This window comes from Euprymna scolopes, chromosome 27 (genome assembly GCF_053919585.1).
Source record: "Euprymna scolopes isolate OS-2025 chromosome 27, ASM5391958v1, whole genome shotgun sequence".
NCBI lineage: Eukaryota > Metazoa > Mollusca > Cephalopoda > Sepiida > Sepiolidae > Euprymna > Euprymna scolopes.
The window spans coordinates 61,808,800-61,836,400 of NC_136508.1; positions in this window are offsets into that span (position 1 = coordinate 61,808,800).

Here is a 27,601-nt window from a genome sequence, read left to right on the forward strand (position 1 = left end):
CAAACGCCCACGTGTTTGTGCCTTGTGTAGGCATGCGCGACAACAAAACTTGGGTTTTTATAAGCGGAAGTCTCGAGGTTGTCAGGAATCTCCGGGCGCATGTGCAAGAGGAGGGATTGAGAGAGTGGTATAAAAGGCAGGTCGAGTGAGAAGGTTGTTGTTGTTGTCATTGGACATTGCAGTGACGTGTGCGTTAGCAGTTGATTAAGAAGCTGTTTTTTTTGTGTCAAGTCGTGCACCTCGGTGAAGGTCATATAAGTCATGCACCTCGGTGAAGGTGAAGGTCATAGATCATCTTTATCATTTCCTTCTATATCTTTTTTATGGAAATCGCTAGAGACAAGGCAGGAAGCCACTTGATGCAAGGAGCTACCAAGAACAAAAGATGATTATTATTCCCTTAGTCTTTTTCTTCCAATTAATTTTGCTACCTCAATTGTTCTACATCTAAAAACTGTCATCCATTCCTTAAATGTGACCATACCATCATCGTTTCCTGTTCTTCACATATTTCTCTTTACTCTCCAGATTTAACCTTCCTGTAAGGTTATCAAATCACACAACGAAAATGCTATTTCAAATGTAAGCATGACAGACCAAGCGATAGAAACAGACCCTTATAGAAGCCTCCAAGGATTCCATATTTGTACACTTAGGTTGCATATGTAACGATGAAAATGCTCTTTTAAAAGAAAATACAGGACAGACCAACCAATGGATAACGTTCAAATGCCTAGCAACTCTGGACTAGATCATGGTAGAGTTCAAATAATCTAATAAGATTTACAAGATTGTGAAAACAAAGCTGTATGAGGTGCAAATATGCAGAATAGCTGTCCAGTTTTTGTGCTATTCCGAACCAGAAGATTCCATGTCCAATTTACTTAAAGAGTCGTCCATAAAAGCGATCCCATTTGCAAAAATAAATCGGATGCAATTACAAACTTATGCCTGACAGACCAAATGATGGACACATATTCTTACAGAATTGCATGTAACCGTCGAAACGCTATTTCAAAAGAAAATGCAAGACAAACCAACCAATGGATAAGGCTTCTATGAGATGCATGGACACGTCTTATACAGGGTGCCCAAAAAGTCGCTGAAAAGTTTGAACTTAAATAATCTCTATTTATGACATCTTTTTGTAATTTTAACACAATCTGAGTAAAAACATGCAAAATTCAAACCAGTTGTCTATTTTCAGCTTCCCATCTTTTTGCTCTTTCCAAAACATTATTCTTGACATATTGTAGAATCCCTGGTTTGCGATTTTACTCCCTTATTTCGTTCCTAATGTTTTCTTTCAATTCTTGCAGGGTTTGGAGTTTGTTAACATAAACTTTTTTTTTTTACATGGGGGTCACCACTTATCAAGGCCCAAAGGCCACTCAGGGATAAGGGTTATTGCATGTACAGTAATCAATGAGATAGTATTGCAGTAATCATTAGTATTGGGGTTTTTGATAGAGTGTCTTACTTAAGGGGGCGGTTTGTCAGGAGTTTGTTTATGTTGAACTTGAAGACGTCCAAGTTGCAATCAGGTGGGAAACAGGCAAGCAGCTGAGAGTTCCACTGGCGTGCAGTTCTAAGAAAGAAGCTTTGCTCATGGAATCTACGTTTGGATTTAGGCACAGATAGAGAGTGGGGAAAATTATTGACAGTAGTTTCAGCCAGACGAGTGTTTCTCGTGAAAGATTGGCGAGGGGGGACGAAGGATTGGAGCTCAGACGAGTACCTGCCATGTAAATAACGATAAAATAAAGACAGGCTCGCAACGTCTCTTCTGTGGGAGAGAGGTTGCAGGGAAGAGAAAAGGGCATCCCCCACTAAACCACGATGTCTATTTTGTACTCTGTCAAGGCAGGATAGGCTGTTTTTAGCAGCTCCTGCCCAGATATGGCAGCAGTATTCCATCCTTGGACGTACTTGGCTTTTATACAGATAGAAAATTGCATCAGTAGTGAGATATCTTCTGGAGCGGTAGAAGGATCCCACCATTTTCCCAGCGTCCCTGGCAACAGATTTGATGTACGTGTTCCATTTCAGATCAGGAGTAAAGGTCAAACCCAGAAGCTTGGAGCTTCATCCCCACAAGAAAAAAATCGGGGCTGTTCAAATCTGGGGAACGTGGTGGCCATTTGACAACGCCTTCCATAAGCTCTTTGAGTCAAAACAATTGACCCCTGATTGTGGGAAAACAATTTCACAACTTGCCTATGTTGTTCAATGCTATACTTATCGATAATTAATTTCCAAAATATTTTCTGTAAAATATCTGAAATAGAGAAAAAAAATAATTAATGGAAAAATGACAATTATTTTCAATACTTCAGTGACTTTTTGGATACCCTATACAAAACAAACTAAACCGAAATAATTAAGTAAAAGACAAACATAATTTATTAATTATGCATTGAAATGAATAAAGGATTTCATTTCAAATTACATCAATGACATTAGCCAACATGACAAGCACCTGTCAAGTTGGCTAATGTCGTTGTCCAGGTTAATATCCGAGTATGACATTAACATGACTATCTTAAAAAGTCTTTGTCGTCTCTTTGTTTTCCAATTAATTTTTTGTTTCTAATGTTTCTTGGGGTTGCTCTCCCCTTTTAACAATTTTCCCAATTCAACCTTCTCAAGCAGTGATTGCCATAACAAATAACACCCTACCCGAGAGCACCTTTTTCAAACTTCTCGACTTAACATTCACAGGTAATATGAATTACGGGTCTCTCTCTCTCTCTCTCTCTCTCTCTCTCTCTCTCTCTCTCTCTCTCTCTCTCAGTCCTGGATATGACCTTAAACAATATCCGATAGTGAGGCCCCAGTTTATGGGCTTTGGGGAGTGTGGAGCCACCCTTTAATTGCCATTGCTCCCAGGTCCACTCTGACCCAGACTGGTAGTACCTGTTAGGGTCCCAACTATGGGTTAAATAGAAACGGATTTAAAAAAAAAATAAAAATACTCTATTAAAAAACTGTTCTTCAAAATCACTGGATTCGGCATTAAATAAACTGAAAAGGGTTGATATGCCGTAAAACAAAAACAACCAACCAACCTCTCTCTCTTGTGCTAGAAAATCACTCGCACCAGAGAACATTTTATATGTTCACAAGACCACAATTCGCTCATGTATAAAGTATTGTTGACATATCTGTGCTGGTGCGTCTACCATTAGTTTCTCCCTCTTAAACAGGGCCCAAAGAAGATTCTCTAATCTAATAGGTCCCGCACTATCAGTCCAGCTCCAATCTCTGTCCCATCGCTGCAGTATGGCATCCCTGCGACTGTTTTTACAAGTACAGCATGTCCAAAAAGTCAATGAAGGGTTTTTTTTTGTTTTTTTTTTACACAGTAGTCACCACTTATCAAGGCCCGGAAGCCACTCAGGGATAAGGGTTATTGCAAGTACATTACGTTAGTGTGGAGATTTGATGAAGTGTTTACTTAAGGGGGCGGTTCATTAGGAATTTGTTAACGTTGGACTTGAAGACATCCAAGTTGTAGTGAGGTGGGAAGCAGGCAGACGGAACAGAGTTCCACAGGCGTACAGTTCTAAGAAAGAAGCTTTTTTCATGGAATCCGCGTTTTGATTTAGGCACAGATAAAGAGCGGGGGAAATTTTTCACAGTGAATTCAGCTGGACGGGTGTTTTTCGTGAAAGATTGTCGAGGGGGGACCAGAGATTGGAGTTCAGAGGAGCACCTGCCATGGAAATAGCGATAAAACAAGGATAAATACATTCGTTATTCTTTATGATATCGTCTTGTAATTTTAACATAATCAGAATAAGACGTTGCGAATTAAACAAATTTCAAAATTCAAACAATCTTTATTCATGAAAAATAATTTTATTTAAATGTTGCCCATTTTCAGCTTTGTATATTTGTGCTCTTTCAAAAACATTATTTATCACAGATTGCAGAATCTCTGGATTGCGATTTAACTCCCTTATTTCGTTCCTAATGTTTTCCTTCAATTCTTCCAAGGTTTGAGGTTTGATGTTTCGATGCCCGGCGACTCGTGGAACAAAAAAGGGAGTTAATTGCAATCGATGTCATGAATAATGTTTTGGAAAGAGCATAAATATGCGAAGCTGAAAATGAGTAATATTTAAAAGACATTACATTTTATCAATAAAGATTAGTTGAATTATGCATTGTTGTTTTTTTTTAGATTTCACAATGTCTCCGTCAGATTGTGTTAAAATTACAGAAAGATATCATCAAAAATAAAGAATCTATTTAAGATCAACACCCTTTAGTTACTTTTTGGACACTCTGTATTTTAATGGAACGGGTTCTGACGAATTCATAGCACTTAGGGCCCTCTCGGGGTGCTTAGTCAGGGCTAATCCGACAAGCAACAAAATACCTTTTCACTGTGGAGGTGTCTAGATGCTGGAAAGCTTTCTACTCTAACAGGTTCTTGCTTCGGACTGCAAGACTTTGGAATTCCCTCCGAGTTCTCGGCTTCTCTGACTCTACTAACCTGCAGAAGTTTAAATGTAATGTGAACAGAAATCTTGCTGCTCAACTTCCCACGATCGCATGTTAAACATGATCTCAAATAGTATCTCCTTACGTTCCAAGAGACACTATTGCTTGTTTTGGGTGAAAAAGGATTAATCTCACTTGTCTGTTTGAATGTATGTATGTATGTATGTATGTATGTATGTATGTATATATGTATGTATGCATGCATGCATGCATGTATGTATGTATGTTTGTATGTATGTATGTATGTATATGCATGTATGTGTGTATATATGTATGCATGTATGTATGTATGCATGTATGTATGTATGTATGTATGTATGTATGTATGCCTACTACAACGTTGTTTTTGCTCAATACATACCTACAAAACCTGAGCAACGCCGGACACCTAGGCTAGTCTATTACATAAATCAAACCTGCTTGTTTAAATGTATGTATGTATGTATGTATGTATGTATGTATGTATGTATGTATGCCTAAAACTTTCGACAGAATCGAGGGATTTTCACGAGATTGTTAGCGTTTTGAAGCCCGATCCTTCGGCCGACAAATATCGAAAAATTGGCCAAAAACATTAACCCTTCATCCTCAACTTGACACTTTTCTATAAAGAGGGGTCGCCTTTTTCACCGATATTTTCGAAAGTCATCCTCTCTGTTCGATTTATTAACGTTAATTTGAACCTTTGCTATTCCGAATTTGCGATGACCGCAATGGCAAAGACGCCAGGGATTTTTTTTTTTTCACGTTCTTTTCCTCCTTCGCGGTACGGGTTCGAGACTGCCTGCCTATTACAACTTTTTTTTTTTTTTACTCAACACACACCTCCAAATACCCGGGCAACGCCGGGCAACGTCGGGCAACGCCGGGCACCCAAGCTAGTCATTAATAAAATATCAAATTCTGTTAATATTTCGTCCGATAGTTCCGAAAAAAAATGCCTTTTTCAAAGATATTTTTCACAATCATTTCTTACTCTATGAATTATTAAAGTAAAAACAAACTAATTAGAAAAAAAAAAAACGTTTATAAATTTAATAAAAGAAGATCTCTTCTTTTCTCTATAGTCTCTTTTCTCCCAGAAAATACATTGTTAGTCTTTCTCTCCAATCTCTGATTACCCTTGTAAGAGATTTACAGCAAGAACTCGTCTTCCTATCACAAAGAAAACGGCTTTTTAGTGTCAGATGAATATTCCATGAACAGATCTTTCTGCATGGGTTTTCCGTCTGTGGTAAACATTACTATGAGACTGCTTTCCTGCAGATTACAACATGTTCGTCTTAAAATCCAATGTCAACAAGTACTTGTCATAAAATACCTTATAAGTAGGGCTATGACAAAAGCATATTCTTTTCATTGTTTTTACTCTCGAGTATGTAGCCAACACACTTAGACACAATTAATCAACCGAGGATCACATCAGTCTACATAAAAAATCATATAAGTTATCAATGGATATATAACTGAGAATCAAAACAAGGTAAAGAATATGCTGTTGTCACAGTCCTACTTATAAGTAATCAAATTTATTTCGCGCCATGACAATCTTGCCTCGAATAGCTTCTCGACTTGATGTAAAAAAAGAAAGTCAAGCAAAACCTAAGGTAGAAATGCTGCAGCGAGATACACGAAAATCCAAAATCCAAAAGAGAAACCCTAGGAATAAATAGAAGAAAATAGAAACAAAAGATACGATGGTGGATAAATAATACTACTACTGATAATTAAAATACTAAGAAGCAGCAGCAGTAACAGTAGTAGTAGTAGTAGTAGTAGTAGTAGTAGTAAGAAGAAGAAGAAGAAGAAGAAGAAGAAGAGAAAGAAGAAGAAGAAGAAGAAGAAGAAAAAGAAGAAGAAAAAGAAGGAGGAGGAGAAGAAGGGATAGGAGGAGTAGATGACGAAGGAGTAGTAGTAGTAGTAGTAGTATTAGTAGTAGTAGTAGCAGTAGTAAGAAGAAGAAGAAGAAGAAGACGAAATATTCGTAATTGTAGACGTAGTAATATTATGTTTTAGAACATTTTAGTATCTTTCCAATTAAGTTCTCAGTGACAGTCTTCTGAAGGTTGAAGGTTCAATCCCCACTACAAGCGATAATAAGAATATAATTAAGAATTACTTAAAACTTCTACCCAGTCATGGCTGATAGAATGACAGCAATTTACCCTTATCAATAAAATAAAAGAAAAGATTCTGTTCAGATACTCAACTTCGACACAAAGACGTTCGACAAAACGCACCTGAACAAGTTCGGAGGGTTTTTTTTTAAATTTTGGATTGTCCTCATATTTTTATTTTGGATTGTCCTCATTTTTTTTAATTTTGGATTGTCCTCATTTTTTTATTTTGGATTGTCCTCATTTTTTTAAATTTTGAATTGTCCTCATATTTTTAATTTTGAATTGCCCTCATTTTTTTAATTTTGGATTGCCCTCATTTTTTTAAATTTTGGATTGTCCTCATTTTTTTTATTTTGGATTGTCCACATTTTTTTAATTTTGGATTGTCCTGATTTTTTTAAATTTTGGATTGTCCTAATTTTTTTTTATTTTGGATTGTCCTAATTTTTTTTTTAATTTTGGATTGTCCTCATTTTTGAAATTTTGGATTGTCCTGATTTTTTAAAATTTTAGATTGTCCTGATTTTTTAAATTTCGGATTGTCCTCATTTTTTTTACATTTCGGATTGTCCTCATTTTTTTTTAAATTTCGGAGTGGCCTGGGTTTTTTTTTAAATTTTAGATTGTCCTGATTTTTTTAATTTTGGATTGTCCCAATTTTTTACATTTTGGATTGTCCTCATTTTTTACATTTTTGATTGTCCTCATATTTTTATTTTGGATTGTCCTCATTTTTTTAATTTTGGATTGTTCTTTTTTTTTTTTTAATTTTGGATTGTCCTCATTTTCTTATTTTGGATTGTCCTCATTTTTTTAAATTTTGGATTGTCCTCATTTTTTTAAATCTTGGATTGTCCTCATTTTTTAATTTTAGATTGTCCTCATTTTTTTAAATTTTGGATTGTCCTAATTTTTTACATTTTGGATTGTCCTCATTTTTTTAAATTTTGGATTGTCCTCATTTTTTTAATTTTAGATTGTCCTCATTTTTTTTTAATTTTACATTTTCCGCATTTTTTTAATTTTAGATTGTCCTCCTTTTTTTTAAATTTTGGATTGTCCTCATTTTTTTATTTTGGATTGTCCACTTTTTTTTTAATTTTTGATTGTCCTGATTTTTTTAAATTTTGGATTGTCCTAATTTTTTTTTTATTTTGGATTGTCCTAATTTTTTTTAATTTTGGATTGTCCTCATTTTTTAAATTTTGGATGGTCCTGATTTTTTTAAATTTTAGATTGTCCTGATTTTTTAAATTTCGGATTGTCCTCATTTTTTTTTGCATTTTGGATTGTCCTCATTTTTTTTAAATTTCGGATTGTCCTCATTTTTTTTTATATTTTGGATTGTCCTCATTTTTTTTAAATTTTAGATTGTCCTGATTTTTTTTAATTTTGGATTGTCCTAATTTTTTACATTTTGGATTGTCCTCATTTTTTACATTTTGGATTGCCCTCATTTTTTTTAATTTTGGATTGTCCTAATTTTTTACATTTTGGATTGTCCTCATTTTTTACATTTTTGATTGCCCTCATTTTTTTTAATTTTGGATTGTCCTCATATTTTTATTTTGGATTGTCCTCATTTTTAAAATTTTGGATTGTCCTCATTTTTTTTTTTAATTTTGGATATTCCTCATTTTTTTATTTTGGATTGTCCTCATTTTTTTTAAATTTTGGATTGTCGTCATTTTTTTAAATCTTGGATTGTCCTCATTTTTTTAATTTTGGATTGTCCTCATTTTTTAATTTTAGATTGTCCTCATTTTTTTAAATTTTGGATTGTCCTATATTTTTACATTTTCGATTGTTCTCATTTTTTTTAAATTTTGGATTGTCCTCATTTTTTTAAATTTTGGATTGTCCTCATTTTTTTAAATTTTGGCTTGTTCTCATTTTTTTAATTTTGGCTTGTTCTCATTTTTTTAATTTTGGATTGTCCTTATTCTTTTTTAATTTTGGATTGTCCTCATTTTTTTAAATTTTGGCTTGTTCTCATTTTTTTAATTTTGGCTTGTTCTCATTTTTTTAATTTTGGATTGTCCTTATTCTTTTTTAATTTTGGATTGTCCTCATTTTTTTAAATTTTAGATTGTCCTTATTCTTTTTTAATTTTTGATTTTCCTCATTTTTTTTATTTTGGATTTTCCTCATTTTTTTAAATTTTAGATTGTCCTTATTTTTTTTTTTAATTTTCGATTTTCCTCATTTTTTTAATTTTGGATTGTCCTCATATTTTAAAAATTTTGGATTGTCCTCATTTTTTTTCAATTTTTGGTTGTCCTCATTTTTTTTAAATTTCGGATTGTCCTCATCTTTTTTAAATTTTGGATTGTCCTCATTTTTTTAATTTTGGATTGTGCTCATTTTTTTAATTTTAGATTGTCCTCATTTTTTTTATTTTGGATTGTCCTCATTTTTTTCCTCGTATTACTCTTTGGAAAATGAAAACAAAAAATACTTTCGGTTCGCTAATAAATTAAATTCTTTGACACACCGATTCTTTCCAAATCACCGACTTTAAGCAACGTAAGTAGTAGCAGATAGGTCAGCATGTGGGAAGTCGACGCGCTGTATGTACAACAAAGTAAAATACTAGATTGGGAAAGTAGGTTGGTCTATCCTTCTCTCGAGGTTAGATGAGCCTGTCTTAAGCTCGTGCTAGGCAACCCGTCTAGTGATGGCGTCATGATAAAAGAAATACCCCTGATAGCCCTGGCAAATCATCAAATATTCTGCTATAGACAAGCTAGTAATTACACAACAAACTTATGTAGTGAATTCAATCTCGGCTGCAGCCGTATTTGCTAGGGTTTTTTTTATATAGAAAGGCATTACCGTATAATGTTGAAGTATTATTTTTTTTTGTCAGCTTCTTACATCAAGTGGCTTCTTAACTTGTCTGGGGCGATTTCCATAAAACAACTATTAATACAAACTTTTTCCTCCCAGATACTGTAATAAAATCCGTTGAAAGAAAGTTACAGTCGATGTTTTCGTATAAAATTGCGAACCGAACAGCTTTTACTTTTTGCTAGTTATGCATCGCAGTGTCTCGCCTGACTTTAGACAAAGCCAGAGTTGTGAAAGTATCGGATGTCTGTCACGGTTGAAACTAGATCTCACCGATGATTCAGCAACAAACGAAAGAGAATAATGTTGTGTCATACACAAAGGAAATGTTTCAGAAGAGATCCAAGACTCAGCTTAATGGTTAATGCATCGAACATTTTTCTCCCGGTTAGAAAGATCCAATAATTCAATAAGAATGATTAACGCAAGCCTCAGAAAACGGTATAATGTGTAGCCGCATTGAAAAGCTATGACACAGCGTGGCAGTCAGTCAGTGGATTATATATAGAGATTTTTAGAGTAAAGGGAGGGATCAAAATGTTTATACATATAATATGTATATATATATATATATATATATATATATATATATATATATATATATATATATATATATATATATTATATGTATAAACATATAGTAAAGGGAGGACTCACAATGTTTATACATATAATATGTATATATATATATATATATATATATATATATATATATACATATTATATGTATAAACATTTTAATCCCTCCCTTTACTCTAAAAATCACCAAAAATCAGGAAATGAACCAATTTTAATGAAATTTTCAGTATTTATCAAATGATGATCGCGAAATATAATGAACGGATTACTTTTATTTAAATCCGAGTAGAAATGTATTATTTTGTTTAAACAAAAAATACCTTCACTAAAGTTATGGTTTTCAGTAGTAAATAAAAAACGCAAGAATTTATTTTTGCTTTTTTATATAAATAAAGCATCGTAATTTGTAAAATAAAATAAAATTATTTTTATAGGAATATTACGAAAACAAAGCCCCTAAATCCGTATTAATGAATTCTATATAACTCGAAGGAAAATGAATTTCTCGAACTACCGATATTACCATTGAAGTAAGCATTGCTTATTTAATATTTTCACACACAAAAAAAAATATAATTGCAAACAATATTTCTAATCTTTTTTTTTTATTGCGGACTTTCGCATAATTTTTATATGCACGATTTCTATAATTTCCTTGCTCGCAAGAATGTGAAACTTTCGGCGTAACATATTTTTTATATAATATTGAATAATAATTTTTTAAAAAAATAATTTAAAAAATGGAAAATAGAAAAATAATTAAATTAAAAAATGCAAAAATTAATACAAACGTTCAAAAAAGGAATGTACGGATGCGCGTCTGGAAAAAAAAGAACTCCCTCCCTTTTAATTACATGACGTCATTTTCACAGTCTTTCCACTGCCTGCAATTTTGGGCCCTCGTAAATTTTCGTGTTTACAAAATTTTAGTTTGTTGCGTTTTGCGAACGCCAGAATCATTCGGTTTTGGGCTAATTAATTTATGTTTTGTACAAACAAGGTGTTTTTTTTATTTCATTCAAATTCTTAAGACTTTACTTTACTAATATTTATCTTTTAATGGATTTTTTTACAATGAATTTATTAAACTTCAAAATTTAGTTGAATTTGGTAGCTCGCCGTGAAAACATTTTCATGACTATTTTTATTCACGTGTACAAATATTTTTTTCCTTTTGGAAATTAAGTTTAGTCTTTAATCTTTCAAATACAATCAAAAAGTAGTCGGAAACCTACATAAAATTATGATAAATCGGCTTTCAAAATTAGGTTTATATATATATATATATATATATATATATATATATATATATATATATATATATATATATATATATATATATAGGAAATTTATAACTGTGAGTCCAGAATGAGTTTACATATTGTTTCAGCTGGAGGAAGATCCTCAAAGAGAGGAAATATCCAACTAGCATTGTCAGAATTCATAGTCCATCTATGAATTCTGACGATGCTAGTTGGATATTTCCTCTCTTTGAGGATCTTCCTCTAGCTGAAACAATATGTAAACTCATTCTGGACTCACAGTAATAAATTTCCTATATACTGCTCTGGCTACACATTGAGCACTCTAGTCCGGTTTTTTCACCACTGGTAAATATATATATATATATATATATATATATATATATATATATATATATATATATATATATAACCATGGTAAAAATATTTCAGAAGAATATTTTAAAAAATCCTTGAAAAAAAGTTACAGTTAATGTTTGGTGTAAAATTTTGAACATATCATCATTTTATAACGCAACGTTGGCTAGTTTTAGCACAATCACGTTGACACACCGGTTCTCTCTAAATCGCCGAAATCACCAAAAATTTATATATTTATATATATATATATATATAAATATATATATATATATATATATATATATATATATATATATATATATATATATATATATATATATATAAGAGAGGTGTATGGTATAAAGAGTTCCTTTTAACCCAACTACCCTAATTTATGTATACACCTATTAAACAAATGAATAAATCTATATATATATATTTATATAGTTTTAATACCCTCATTTTTTCTCTTTACTTAACCCTATATATATATATATATATATATATATATATATATCCCACGAACTGCAACCACTTGTACCCCTCGACGTAAATGCCCCCACCAAACCCGACAAGCAGCTAAATCTCACCCCTTCACAGTAGAGATCCCTAGATGTAAGAGAGCCTTCTACTCCAGTAGTTTCTTCCTCAGAACCGCTAGACGTTGGAATTCCTTTCCGGTTTCCTGCTGCCCCAACTGTACTTACATGCAGAAATTCAAGTGTAACGTGGACCGACATCTTGCTGCCCAACTCCCTACATAGTACCCCTGTAGCTTATATCCCTGATAGTAGCTCCCTACATCAAAGTGGCAATGTGCCTTGTTTGGGGTGAAAATTTAATAAAAGAAATATATATATATATATATATATATATATATATATATATATATATATATGCGATTGCTCAATCAATTTTTAATCTAAACATTTGAAATTTTACATAAAGTGTATTCAGAAAGAGGACAAGCTTTTTAATCGTTTTTTGATGAAAATTTGGCTTCCAAGAGGTCAATGTTCCAAAGATTTTACCTTTGCGGTCTCTAGCAAACTATTCAGCCAATTTTGGGTCTAAACATTTGAAATTTTACATAAAGGGTATTCAAATATGCAGCAATCATTTTAATCAGTTTGGGGGGTGAAAATTTGGCTGGCAAGAGGTCAAAGTTTACAGAGTTGACCTTTGCAGACTCTACCAAACTCCTCCGCCAATTTTGGGTCTAAACACTTGGAATTTTAGAGGTAGGTTAGTTGGACATAGGTCAAACATTTTAATTTAATTTGGGCCCAAAACAATAAATCATAAAGGGGCAAATTTGGGTTCAAAGTTTAAAAAAAATTGACATCTGCGATCTCTACTAACTTTTCTTTATGGTAGTTAAGGAAGTCTATTATATACAAAGACATTACCGTATATATTTACACTTTTTAATATAGACATGTGCATATAACATTATAAAACGTACATAGGGCCCGGGCAAAGCCAGTCGGAACTGCTAGTATATATATATATATATATATATATATATATATATATATATATATATATATATATATATATATATATATATATATATATTCCCAAAACTTCTGGCCGTGATAGAAGGGAGACTAAAACTAAAACTTGTTGCTATTGTTTCAAATGATTTGAAATAACGGTAACGGGAGACTTGATTCTAAATATTTTTCATGTTATATCACCTGTCTTTGGTTTTCATACATGAAGGAAATTTCACAGTGTATCAGGATTATTTGATATTGGAGATATTGTGCGAGCCCCTTCTATTCTGACATGAAAGCACGCGTTCACATCTCAAGCCATATTTCTTGTCATATACATACGCGCACACAAAGCTATGTGGGGCAAAAGCTAATAGACAGTACGTACACTTTATACGTTTTCTCTCTCCATGAACTGGATCGACTTTCTCGCTCTTTTTCCCCTTTTACTTTGGTTCATCAACCAGACAACTCTTCTACAACTTGTGCCTGAGAACACTTCCGCGTAGCTGACTGCTAATATGGCGCGCAGCTTAACTGATGTCAACCCTCTCTCTCTCTCTCTCTCTCTCTCTCTCTCTCTCTCTCTCTCTCTCTCTCTCTCTCTCTTTCTCTTTCTACATACCGGACTGCCATTTCTCGTTTCTCTACTCCATTTCCTTTTCTTGCCACGCGCAAACAAACGATGGTGACCCGAACGTGAGATGAACACGCATTTCCTTTTCTTTCTATACCACCAGTCCCCCAACAAACGATGGTTACACCCGAACGCGGACATGAACACGTGTTACACCTAAAACATTCCTTTTTCAACAGGAAATAAACGACACGTTTATTTTATACGGCAATTGAGTTTTGTTTCCTTCTTTCCATTCGTTTCATTATTTTCTTTAGTGGCGAGTTAGAATATTTATATCCTAGTCCGCAACAATATTCATAATCGTACTCTATTTCCAAAAGAGTTTCTCTCATTTCTGTGTATTTTAGTAATGTGAAAGTTTTATTTTATTATTTTGTTTGATATCATTTTGCCAAATTGCTGAAAAATAAACATTTTTGTTTTGTCCAAAGACTTGTTTCACATCACTGTATTGTGTAATTACTCCAAATAGATTCGAATTGATTCAAACTAAGCAACGTAATTTCCATAAGCCACAGTGGTATCCATTAAAGCTATCATAAACCCCGCTTGCATAATTGCAACCCAATTGTTACAATAACCCGTCATTATGCAATAACTACCAATTTTGGTAAACTGTGCCTCACACAACTAGATGTCCATGTCGAAAAAATAAATAAATAAATAAATAAGCTCAACAGCAGTTGTTCCATCAACTTCATCACGTGGACAATTATTCACTTTTGCAATTAGCAAATGTAAATCACCGAAATTCAATTCCACTCGTTTCAGATTCTCTGGCATTCGGTCAAAATAACAGGAAAGCAAAACCTTTTTTCTTTTCAAAGAGGTTGGACAGGAATCAACAAAAAAGAACCAACAAAAATAGAGAGCGCATAAAAGAGACATAAATTAATTTGATCGCTGATGATCTCTTCCACAAATACTCTCCTCAGCCTTCTCCCCTCCTAATTGATCCATCTGCCCTACAGTCACGCCCGGCTCAACATAGCCTGTTCAAACAAAGGTCTTTATTTATTTTTTTTTTTTTACAAAGGAATCACAACTTATCAAGGCCCTTAGGCCACTCAAGGATAAGGTTAAAAGAGTGTACAGTGATCAAAAGGCAAAGTAAAAAAAAATATATTTAAGGGGTTAATATAGTTTGCTTGCCTCATTGTTTAGTGTCTATATACATTTAAATTTATAGAAAGCAATACAATGCAGAGGTGTGATGGATAGACATTTACACAGAGCGCGGACACACGTATGGCAGCTGCATGCAAATGACCGAGCCGTGTGCGAGATGACGTCACAGCAAGGAAAAAGGGAAAATATTATAAAAAGAACGAGTGTGTGGAGCGATGATCACGTTAGAGATATGTGGGCGATGTCACAACTGAGACGAGAAGCCACACGTGACCGGAGAAGGAGGGATGAAGGTGTTTTGTTAAAACCTAAAAAAAGTGAGTTGAATTTCTTTCCTCTTCCTTATTAATGTTTATTGCGGCGGAGAGTATAACGTGTTGGGTCCCTACATATTAACGACTACGATACAACACAAACCGAAGCAAATTAAGATTTGATGGTGAAATAATCTATGAAGATTCCATGATTTTAAGAGTACTATATGTGTGTGTGTGTATTTGTTCAAGGTTAAAATATCCAAAAATAATAGCGATCGAATTTAACTATGTGGTTGATAGTGCTCAATAAAAAAGCAAGACATTATTGTATCCAATTTAAGTAAACAGAATTATCATTAGTCGCGACAATAAATCTACTGTTTCAGTCTAAAAAGACTTTAGCAAGCAACAAAAAAGCCTTTGGTTTCAGTCGAGGCATATTTCATGAAAGACCAGATACAGTTTTTGTCACATGATGAGATCTTTTTTAACTGAAACAGTAGATTTATTGTCGTTACTAATGATAATTTTGTTGACCTAAATTTAATACTATAATGACTTGCTCTTGAATAAATATATATATATATATATATATATATATATATATATATATATATATATACATAGGGGGTATGGCTTTTTTGTGAAAATATAGACGTTTGCAAGTATTTTCTATTCTTCATTTATATAAATCGTTTTTTTTTTTAATAACAAGCTCTATATTTGTTAAGATGAATAACAGGTACATAAGGAAAAATTGTGCTGTGTTTTTAGTCCAAGGTTTTATTCATCTCATCAATACCGTTTTGCACAATAAAAACTTTACAGGTCCGTTTAGGCTGTATGGAATACTATTTGTATGACTCAGAAAAAAACAGAAAATTTGCAAAGAATAAATGTATAAAATGGTCTGATGTGCTTTCATTTAAATCTTTCTAAATTTTTCCTCTTACATCGTTATGCATTTTGCTAGGATTTTATATATATATATATATATATATATATATATATATATATATATATATATATATGCAAAACTCTTGGAACGTCTCTCGTATATATATATTTGCTCTACAACAGTATTGAGCACTTTCTTCAGTTTTTATTAATTACCATCTCCACTATATATATATATATATATATATATATATATATATATATATATATATATATATGTGTGTATATATATATACGAGAGACGCTTCCTATTTGTAGTCCACCGAATTGATCAGAAGGGCTTGAAATTTGCATTGTTAGGATGAATGAACTTATGAATTTATGCCCTAAAAAATTACTCTATCCTGCAGATATTGACAGTGTGAGACATTGAAAAAAGTAACTTATACTATGGACGTGCGTCAGAAGCGGAGCTGAATATTGGATTTCTGGCAAAGTGCAATGATGATGGTGGTGACTATGTAGAAAATAAATAACACAAAAGATCGCTCGTTTTAATGATACGACTCGTGTTTTCCTAACTCTTCAACATTTTTAGTTAAAAACAATAGGAAGCTTTACTTTTTCAAACTACAGTTAGATGATTTCGGGAACCATCAGCGCAGGGTGACACGATTTCTACTAGTGAGGAGATTTAATGGTTATAACATCATAATCTATGCATGCGAGCTTAGGTGACCGACTTTCTATTTCAACTTTAACGTACTCAACAATATGCACCGACTTTCGTAAAGGGGCACGGATGCACACACACACACACACACACACACACACACATATATATATATATATATATATAATTGTTTACTATAATAATTACTAAACGCCTATATATATAAATACCTATATATATATTTGTCCTGCCTTGATAGAGTTCAAAATAGACTTCGTAGCCTCGTAGGAGATGTCCTTTTCTCTTCCTTGCAACCTCTATCTCACAGAAGAGATGTTGCGAGTTTGTCTCTGATGTATCGTTATTTTCATGGAAAGTGTTCGACTGAGCTTCAATCTATCGTCCCCCCTCGCAAAACTTTCACAAGAAACACTCGTCTAGCTGTAAACACTATCAATAATTCCCCCCACTCTTTATCTGTGCCTAAACCTAAACGTAGATTCCATGAACAAAGCTTCTTTCTTAGAACTGCACGCCTGTGGAATTGTCTTCCGTTTTCCTGCTTTCCGGCTGACTACAATATGGTTGTCTTCAAGTCTAACGTAAATAAGTTCTTGATGAGCCGTTCCATATAAGTTATCAAATTTAACAAATTTTCATTACTAATGATTATTATATTGTCCAATTTCTACTGTACACTCTTTAACCCTTATCCTTGAGTGGCCTCTTGACCTTGATAATGAGATGATACCTATGAAAAAAAAAGAAAAGAAAATGTCCAATGTGAACAAGTTCTAATTGAATCGTCCCCCTAAGTAATCCAAGTTGCAAAATTCCCACTGTTTACTATGCTAAAATCACAATGACTAATGTATACCTATTAACCCTTATCCTCAAGTGGCCTCTGGGCCTTGATAAGTGGTGACACCCTTGTAAAATATATATATATATATATATATATATATATATATATATATATATATATATATATATATATATATAACTGCTGACTGTCAACGCGATGGTTGTAGATTCAATCCTCGGCTCGGGAGAAGTGCTAGTCTAGCGGCACTGATGAGTTGTGATACAACGAAACAGGACTATATGTCGATGACTACAAATATTTTAATCCCCCCCTCTCTTTTGGTAGAGCATTGTCGTAAGTAATCTCACCCACTACTTAATTGGCTGAAAAATGTGACGCTCGCTCTTTGTTTATAAACAAGCGGTTAGAGCACTGTAAAAGTGGTGGACAAATGTTTGTTTAAATAGAAATTCGGACAGGTTATTTGCGGGCATCGCTTCCATGGTCGAGTGGGAGAACTGCCGACTGTCAACACGACAGTTTTAGGTTCAATTTTTGGCTTGGGAGAGGTGGTATTTATATATTTCTGTAGAAATATATTTTCTTATAATATATACCAATCTTCATTTAAGAAGCTCAATGTAATTACAGCGCACTATATTCTCTCTCTCTCTCTCTCTCTCTCTTTATATATATATATATATATATATATATATATATATTCAAAGTGATGGTTGTGTAGTTTCAACGAGAGAAAAAAATGTATATTTAAAAGAGTGTAGCCATCAACAATTGTGGTTTGTTTTAAAGGTTTTCATCATATTTTTATTTTTAAATATTTTTATAACGCGTTTCGAGCTTAGGGTGTGCTCTCTTCAGATGTTTTCGTAAAAAGTTTTTCTTTAAAATGGGAGTCTGAAAAGTTATTTTTACCTCTGCTGACACTAAATGTGTTTTTCAGTGATGTGGTCTCAGACATCCTGTCTCCAACCGTAAGTGTTCAAAGTGTCCGGTCAAAGTTAGATTCAAACAGGGCGCTTTTGGTCCATTTGGTGAAGGTTTTTATGGGTGTTTTTATGGTTATTTAAAAGACTTTCTTTCCCCATGTATAGCACACACTCACGCACAATCACACACGCATATATATACATACATGTACATGTACACATGCACACGCATACGCACGCAGGCACATACACATATACACACGCACATACATAGAAATATATGTAGGAGCATACATATATACATACCCACATACACACTCACACACGCACTCACACACATCCACCACTAACACGTCAGGCACATATTAGTTAATTTCCCCCCCCCCAACCAAAACACGCATGCATACATGCACTTAATCATTCAAACATAAGTACACGCACTCACACACAAGTAAGATGGAGAATAGGTAAGAGAAGATACATACACACATATACATGCACATACACATATATATATATATATATATATATATTCGTGTATGTACATACACACTCACAAACATCCACATACTATGTAGGTACATACACATACACACACACATATGCACATACATAGAGAGACATATGCAGGGGCTCACACATACGCGTATATCCATATCCACACGGACACATTTACCCACTCATACATATGCATACATATGTACATATATGCACACACACACACACAGATGCGTATACATTCATCCACCCATATATATATGGACACATGCACCCACAATCACACATACACATACATATTCATACATCCTACCTTATGTATATATTGGTTGAAGTTTTCTTTCTTTTCTAATCCAAGCACATATGCATACATGTATTCAGTCACCCAAACATAAGTGCACGTACACACACAAACAAGATGGAGCATAGATAACAGATGATATATGTATATACACACACACGTATACACAATCATATGTATACACTCACATACACACACATATATACATGCACGCATGTGCGCACATACACACATAAGTATAATTTCTAATTGTTTGTTTAGTTTAGAGAAATGGTACTGTACTGGATATGGACGCGCGCACCCGTGAAAGTGTGCGCGTGTTTTATTGTGCTTCTTTTGTTTCGTGTGTGAGGGTGCACATTTACCCCAGTATGCATGCGTGTAAGTGTATTTTGTGTTTTGCCTATTTATATATATTGTGTATAATTATGGAGAGATGTTTAAGGCGGGGTTAAACTTTGCTATGAAGTTTTTTTCTTGTGTTAGCAAGTAGAAGTAGTTGTCAGTTTGGAAGATGGGCATTATCTCGAATCTGCCTCCACTGCATGTGTGTATATGTTGTGATACACGCATGTGTCTATTTTCCGCGATTTTGATGTTGGATCGGTGTAGGGCTACTCTATTACTAAGGTTTTTTGTAGCGCCTATGTAGGATTTATCGCATGCTGGACATTTTATTACATAGATCACGTTTTTTGAGGTGCAATCTAGGTTTTTTTTTAATTTTGAATGTTTGTATGGGGTTCGTAAATATGTATGTGTTTCCCTCTAATATTATGTTGCAGACTCCACATCGTTGTTTGTTGCATTTTGTGACTCCTTTTGTTGCGTCTTGATTGAGTTTGGATGAGGTAAGAATGCGTTTTAGGTTTTTGGGTTAGCGTTTGCTTTTTATTATTTTTGTTGTTTTAAAGAAGGTGTTTAGTTTGCTGTTTTGGTTAAGTAGGACGAGGTTTTTCGTTATCTCTGTGAAAAGCTCTGGGTTGTTTGTGTTGTGTGTGGAGACGTATGTTAGGATTTGTTCTTTGTTTCGTTCTTTAGGGGTTCTCAAATCTTCTACTGGTATATTTGTCGCAAGTTGGATCCCTTTGTCTATAAGTTGTGATGGGTATTTTCTTTTTCTTAAATTTATTCGTAGTTCCTTGAGTCGGATTTTCCGAAGGCTATTGTCCGTGATTATGGTGCGGATTCTACGTGCTAGGGTGTAGGGAATTGATTTTATGCAGCTTTTAGGGTGGTGACTTTTAAAGTGTAGGTATTGTTGGGTGTCTGTAGGTTTGCGGTAAATGTCTGTGATAATGTTATTGTCTTTAATCTTTATCAGTATATCTAGGAAAGGTAATTCTGTAGAGCTTTGTTCTATGGTGAATTTAATTTTGGGGTGTAGGTTCTTGAGTATGGTGTGTAAGTCTGTGATGTCCCCCCATGTGGGTTTCCATAGGATGAAGCAGTCATCTAAGTACCTTTTCCATGATTTTACAAACAGTATTTTAGTGCTGTGGCCAAATTTTTGTTCTATTTTTTTATATAAGGTTTCTTCTAGGTAGGCTAATGTAAGGGTTGCGTAAGTCGGTGCCATTTTCGTTCCCATTGCTGTACCTAGTGTTTGGATGTAGTTGGTATTGTTGAATTCGAAGGAATTATTATTTAGAATTATGTCTATACTATCGATAATGAATTGCTTTGTGAATCTGGGATGTAGTGTTTGTGCGTGTCTGTTGATCCAAAATATTATTGCTTCTTTTCCTAATTCATGGGGTATATTACTATATAAACTGCTAACGTCAAATGTAACTAATAGTGTCCCGTTTTCTACTGTATGTGGTAATGTAGTAAGAAAATGGATGTCGTCCCTTATGTAGCTCTTAACTTGATCTGTGAAAGGTTGTAATAAGATGTCTATTAAGTTGCTAAGTCTGCTTGTCGGACAGGCTGGTCCTGCTACAATGGGTCTAAATGTAAGGTCACTAGGGTTTGGAGCGCTAATATATTCTGAGTTTTGTGTATCGATGGCAAGTTTTATTGTGCCAGATTTGTGTATTTTAGGCAGTCCGTAGAAGTTGTTGGTCTTTGTAATGAAATTTGTGAGGAAGTCCTTTTCTTTCTTTTTTAATAGTTTGTTGTGTGATGTACAAAGTTTTGTGATTTTTGAGATGGTGGTGTTATCTATGTTGGTACTAATGGGTTTATAGTAGTGTTTGTCCACCAGTAATTCTGTAATTTTTGTTTCATAATACGTTTTGTCCATGATTACTACGGCACTGCCTTTGTCTGCTTCTTTTATTATGTCATTATTATTACGGATGTTTTCGAGTGCTTGTTTTGCTTATGTTTGAGGTTGTTTGTGGTTTTGTCTTTTTTTTTTTGGAGGTTAAGGTTCCAGAGATTTTCGAAGTAGCTGTTTAGTTCTTTTGTGTTATTCTGTTTGTTAGGGAAGTATGTTGATTTGTTTTTTTACTAAAGAATCATCTTTGTCCCCTTTGTTATCTAGTGTTTCTATTAGTCTAAATTTCCGTTCGAATTCTTTAAGGTCCTTTTTTAGTTCCGCTATATTGCTTTTAGGGGTGGGGCAGAATTTCAGGCCCAGCTTCAGTATTTCCATTTCGTTCTTTGATAAGGAGTATGTGGATAAATTGATGATTTTGGGTCTAATTTTTTCTAACCTGGAATTGTTGTTCCCTGGGAGTTTCCTAAAAAATGGTGGAAGTTGTTTGTTTCCTTGTTTCGAGGAGTGGTGTGTTTTAGGGTGATGTGATGTCTCCTTGTAAAATGAGTGTTGTGTATATTATTGTGATAAATGATTGAATGGGCTGTCATTATATGTTGTTTGTGTTGGATAGTTGTGTTTCAGTTGGAATTGATGTTGCTGTTGTATAGGGTTGTGTTGTCGGGGGTTGTTGTGGGGTAGGTCTGTTTGTTGGAATTGGTGTTGCATGGGATATTCTAATTGTTCCCGTTGATGGGGGGGCCTTAGGGGTTTGTTTCTTTGTGTGGGATATGAGGGGTGAGAGTTGTAGACAGTGTTTTGAATTATGTGATGTCTGTGGTAGTTGTGTTGCATTGTGGGGATGTTTTGGTAGGGGTTGTTAAGTAAAGGTATTCTTTCGTTGTTTGTGTTAGTGATGCAGTGTCTGTGTGAATGGATTTTTGATTGTGTTTGCTGAAGTGGGTGGTAATAGTTTGGTTTGTATTGCTTAGGATTGTATATATGTGGGTATTTTTGTGGAGATGTATTGTATGGTATGTTGTCTGGTGTGTTGTGTTTGTTAAGGGCGTGGGTTCTTGTGCAATTTTGAGGTGTTATTAGTGTGCGTTTTGGCTGGGTCTGTTGTTGGGAATTTGTGTAAGACGTGGATATATTGTGGTTGCTTCTTTGTGTGTAGTTGTATCTGTTGTGTGGATGTGTTTGTGTATGGTGTATGTTTCGTTTCTTACCTTTGTTATGCGATCTCTGTGTTTGCGGATATCGTGTAAGAGTGTTCTGTTCCTGGTTGTCCTTGTATGTGTTTGTCGATTGTTTACTTCTTTCTTTTTCCGGCAGGTTTTTTAGCCAGGTTATTTTCCGTCCAATGATTTTCCTGGATTTTTCCTCCTCTTTTTTGCATTCAGATTCCCAGAGTTCCAAGAGGGGTTGGTGTGTTTTCTTGGGGCAAAGTTCCTTTATTTTTTTAAATATTTTGTTGTCAATTTCTGTGTACTTCTCTGTAGAGTGTACTTTCTTGTCTTCCTGTATGTCGATTTCGGCCTGAAGTTTTGAAATACTCAGGGCTTTTTTGATTTTCACTTGTTCCTCTGTATCTTGTGGTGTAATTTTTTCCCGGAATTTATATGGAATGAATTGGTCCTCCATCGTTAGAAATGTCCTGTATGTTGTTGCGGTGTCGCTGCATTTTATTGCATGGTAAAAAGCCATTTTTCTTTGTTTAAGGAGGATGTTCCAGTTTTGGAGATTCTCTTTCTTGGTTTTTAGTAATTCATTCTGTATGTACGGTCTTCTAAAATATTCCAGGTATTCTTGTTGTGTTTTGAGTTGGTTAATGATTTCCTCAATTTGGATCTCTTTCTTATCCTGTTGGTTGGAAATGAGCTGGATTATTCTGTCCATTTTCTCATTAGTTGCTGCAATCCGTCCTCGAGATGTTTGTGCTCTATGGAGAGGTTTGTCTGTGAATCCATCAGGTCCTTCAGAGATTTTTTCTTGTTGCTGACATTCTGTCGTTGTAGTTATTTAAAGTAAGCCCTCTTTGAATCTAACTTTGACCGGACACTTTGAACACTTACGGTTGGAGACAGGATGTCTGAGACCACATCACTCTGAAAAACACATTTAGTATCAGCAGAGGTAAAAATAACTTTTCAAACTCCCATTTTAAAGCAAAACTTTTTACGAAAACATCTGAAGAGAGCACACCCTAAGCTCGAAACGCGTTATAAAAATATTTAAAAATAAAAATATGATGAAAACCTTTAAAAAAACCACAATTGTTGATGGCTACACTCTTTTATATATATATATATATATATATATATATATATATATATATATATATATATATATATATATATATATATATATATATATATAATATATAATATATATATATAATATATATATATATATATTAATACTGCAGCTCACATGATTTGTTTCATTCTCTTGTAATTATCAAGTGAAACGGATGGTATCAGGTGTTTTTAAAGTTTAAACAAAATTATGTAACAGTAATATTATGCTTATATTTAGACCATAAAAATCATTCAAGCAATTAAGTTTCAATTAATTATTGCCAGAGCATAAAACTATTGCTATTGTAATAAACTACGGCTACTGTAATAAAGAGTAGCGCTATGCCTGTGAATATATATATATATATATATATATATATATATATATATATATATATATATATATATATATATATATATATATATATATATAAATGTAATATTTGGTTCGTTAAAAGGGAATAAAACCATATTTCTACGTTACCAATTTAATTGATATTTTCAGAAATTCTATTTTTAAAGTCAAGGAATGTTTGCATGTTATTAAAATAATTTAACATTGCGAATTATAAAAATATAAAATTAAATAAAAAATATTATTCGTAACTGCGAGATTATCGCCATTTTATTTCCGGTAGAAATGAGCCTTTCACTTATTGAGATAAGTATTATTTGTATTAATTTTTATGATACTCATGCAGAGAGTGATCCGTGCTGAAATAATGATTTTATTTAAAAAGTCATTCTTAACATGGAGGGAGGGGAGGATGTTTTGTACCTATTCTGTTCTTTAACCTTACAATTGAATAAAAAAAAAACATATCGTAAAACTTTAATTAAACGTGGAAATATGATTAAAAAAATAGCGTGGATCGCTCTCTGCATTAGCACCATTTTTATTTATTGCGGACTATTATTCTCATCTTTATTAGTTGTTATTTCACGACTTTTCGGCCAACTATTCCTCTGGCCTTCATGAAAAGAAGTAAGTACGTGAGAAATTATTTTTTCCTTTTATAAATGTTCAGTAAATTTTTCCTTTTATTATTCTTAAAGAGTAAAACTTTTCTTATTCATGAAAAGAGTTAAGCTTACGTAAATAAATAAATGTTTGTACACGTGACAAATTATCAATAAATGGTTTAGTTACTTTTTTTTTTAATTATTTATGAAAAGAGTTCACATGCTTAATTTCTATACTTATAGGTTTTTGGAATTTTTTTTCACTGGATTATAATTGATTGGACACTAATTAAATAGATTATTAAAAAAAAATTAAAAAGAAATCACTATTTCGACATTTGAAAGTGGTGCTCACATTTTAGTTACAACGTTCTGATAAATCAGTCACCCATTTTGTAAGCAATAAAAACACGGTATATCAAAAACCATAGAAAGTAAAAATAATATGAGCCTCTACCGCATTTGTATGTCAGAAATATATTTGTTTCTCAAAGAAAAAAAAATAGATTGAACATGACTTTTTTTATTGTTTTTATGAAAATAAAGTTTCGAGTTTAAATTTTTTTTTTTTTTTTACTTATTTAAAGTCAGTTTGTGGGTGTTTTTTTTAAATTGTTTCTATGAAAGGTGAGTTTTTTTGTTTTTTTTCAAAACTTTTGGTTTTTTTTCAAGTTATTTTTTTAAGTATTATAAATTTCACTAACATGCTGGAGAAATGTTTAATGATTTGGTATTTTTTTAGATTAGGTCCACCTCCACAATTTTCCTTTCAATGACGACATTTCTAGGTTTCCGAGTATGCTGAACACGCAAATCGCATTGAAATTTTGCGGAAATAAATAGTTGTATTATGCATTGTATTCTTCGGTGGCCATATTTTTACGTGCACACGCGCCATAAACAAATACACGAACGTAAAAAAAGATGGCCGCCAAAGATTACATGCATAATACAACTTTTTATATCTTGATAACTACTTATTTCTGCAAAATTTCAATGCGATTTTCGTATTCAGCATAGTTGAAAACCATATCAAGTCGTCATTTAAAAGAAAATTGAGGAGGTGGACCTAATCTAAAAATTTACCAATAATTTTTCATCCCGTACGCCTCCCGATGCATTGCTTCGTCAACATGCGACCATTTTATATCTCCCGAAGACACTTCCGTATTTAGTAAAAAAAAAAAAAATGAGTGAACGATTTACCAGAACGTGGTAACTAAAAAGTGAGTACCCCTTTCAAATGTTGAAATGATTTTTTTTTTCAATTTTTTTTCATAATCTGGTTAGTGTTCAATCAATAATAATCCAGTGAAAAAATTTCCAAAAACCTATCAGTATAGAAACTCCACCACGTAAGTAAATAAATAAAAAATGTTACGTGCGCATGCGTTAGCCTTGACTAGGGGGCGTACTAAGGGGACGACCATTAAATAATTCTGCGAGTCGCCATGGAACTCAACGCCCAAGGAGTACCAAAATAGTTTTCATGATCTGAAGAAATTTTTTTTTCGAAAAGTGGGTGATCACTTTTCCATGTAAATTTAACTTAAAATGAGCACCCCCTTTCTGGCCACCTGAGGAAGGGGCATTTATTTTCGTGTTTAAAGGTTTTCGTGCTTAAAGGTTTTTTGACAAGGCAGTTTGGTACGCGAATGCATATTTAACAGTTTTCGTTTATGCTCACGCATAGCATAAACAAAGGCTACGTCTGTAAAATGGAAAATAGTCCCAGAGTTCAGGGGTTAATACCATGCAAAGAAATCAAACAAAAAACTTTTTAACCAAGAAACACACAGGAAAAAGAAAAAAAAATAGCATCCATTTTTTTTCTATCGAATTCATTTGCTGTTTTTATTGAAAACTATTTTCCCCCGGATTTTTTATATAATTTTCCATTAAGGGCCGTGCATCTCACGTTCGTAAATAACAAAAAAATTTTTGTAGATTTTGGTGTGCTAAAAACGAATCGGCAAACCGTTTCCGTCGCAAAAAAATAGTTTTTATGATATGAAGAAATTACTTTTTCGAAAAAGTGGTGATCACTTTTCCATGTAAATTTAACTTAAAATGAGCACCCACTTTCTAGCCACCTGAGAGAGGGGGGATTTTTTCCCATGTTTATTGGCTAAACAGCTTTCGTTTATGCTCACGCATAGCGTAAACAAAGGCTACGGCTGTGAAATGGAAAATAGTCCCAGAGTTCAGGGGTTATTACCAAACAAAAGAAATCAAACAAAAAACTTTTTAGCCAAGAAACACAGAAAAATTCCCCTCTCTCAAGTGGCCAGAAAGTGGGTGCTCATTCTAAGTTAAATTTACATTGAAAAGTGATCACCCACTTTTCGAAAAAGTAATTTCATGAATATCATGAAAACTTTCTTTTTGCTACGGAAACGGTTTGCAGATTCGTTTTTAGCACACCAAAATCTACAATAAAATATTTCGTTATGTACGAACGTGAAACGGGCTTTAAAGTAAAATAATACCGGATTTTTTGGAGCAGATTTGCCGTTTAGCTGTACAAATATCCTCAAACCAGGTAATCACTAAAAGGGACTTTTAAAAGTCGTCACCTGTATCGAGCAAAAGTTTAAAACCACCGATTATATGCCAGCCTACGTCATGATAACATATATTGAGTGAGTTCCTAACAGTATTTTGTATAGTTTTTTAGTTTAAACTCATTTTCCCAAAATTTCCCCAAACTTAACTTGTTCGATACAGTCTGCCGCCATTTGTATTTTTCAGATATACCGATAAACATTGAATGTTTTTGAACCGATTATACATTACATAAAAACACTAAAATCTTATCCAGTTAGGTA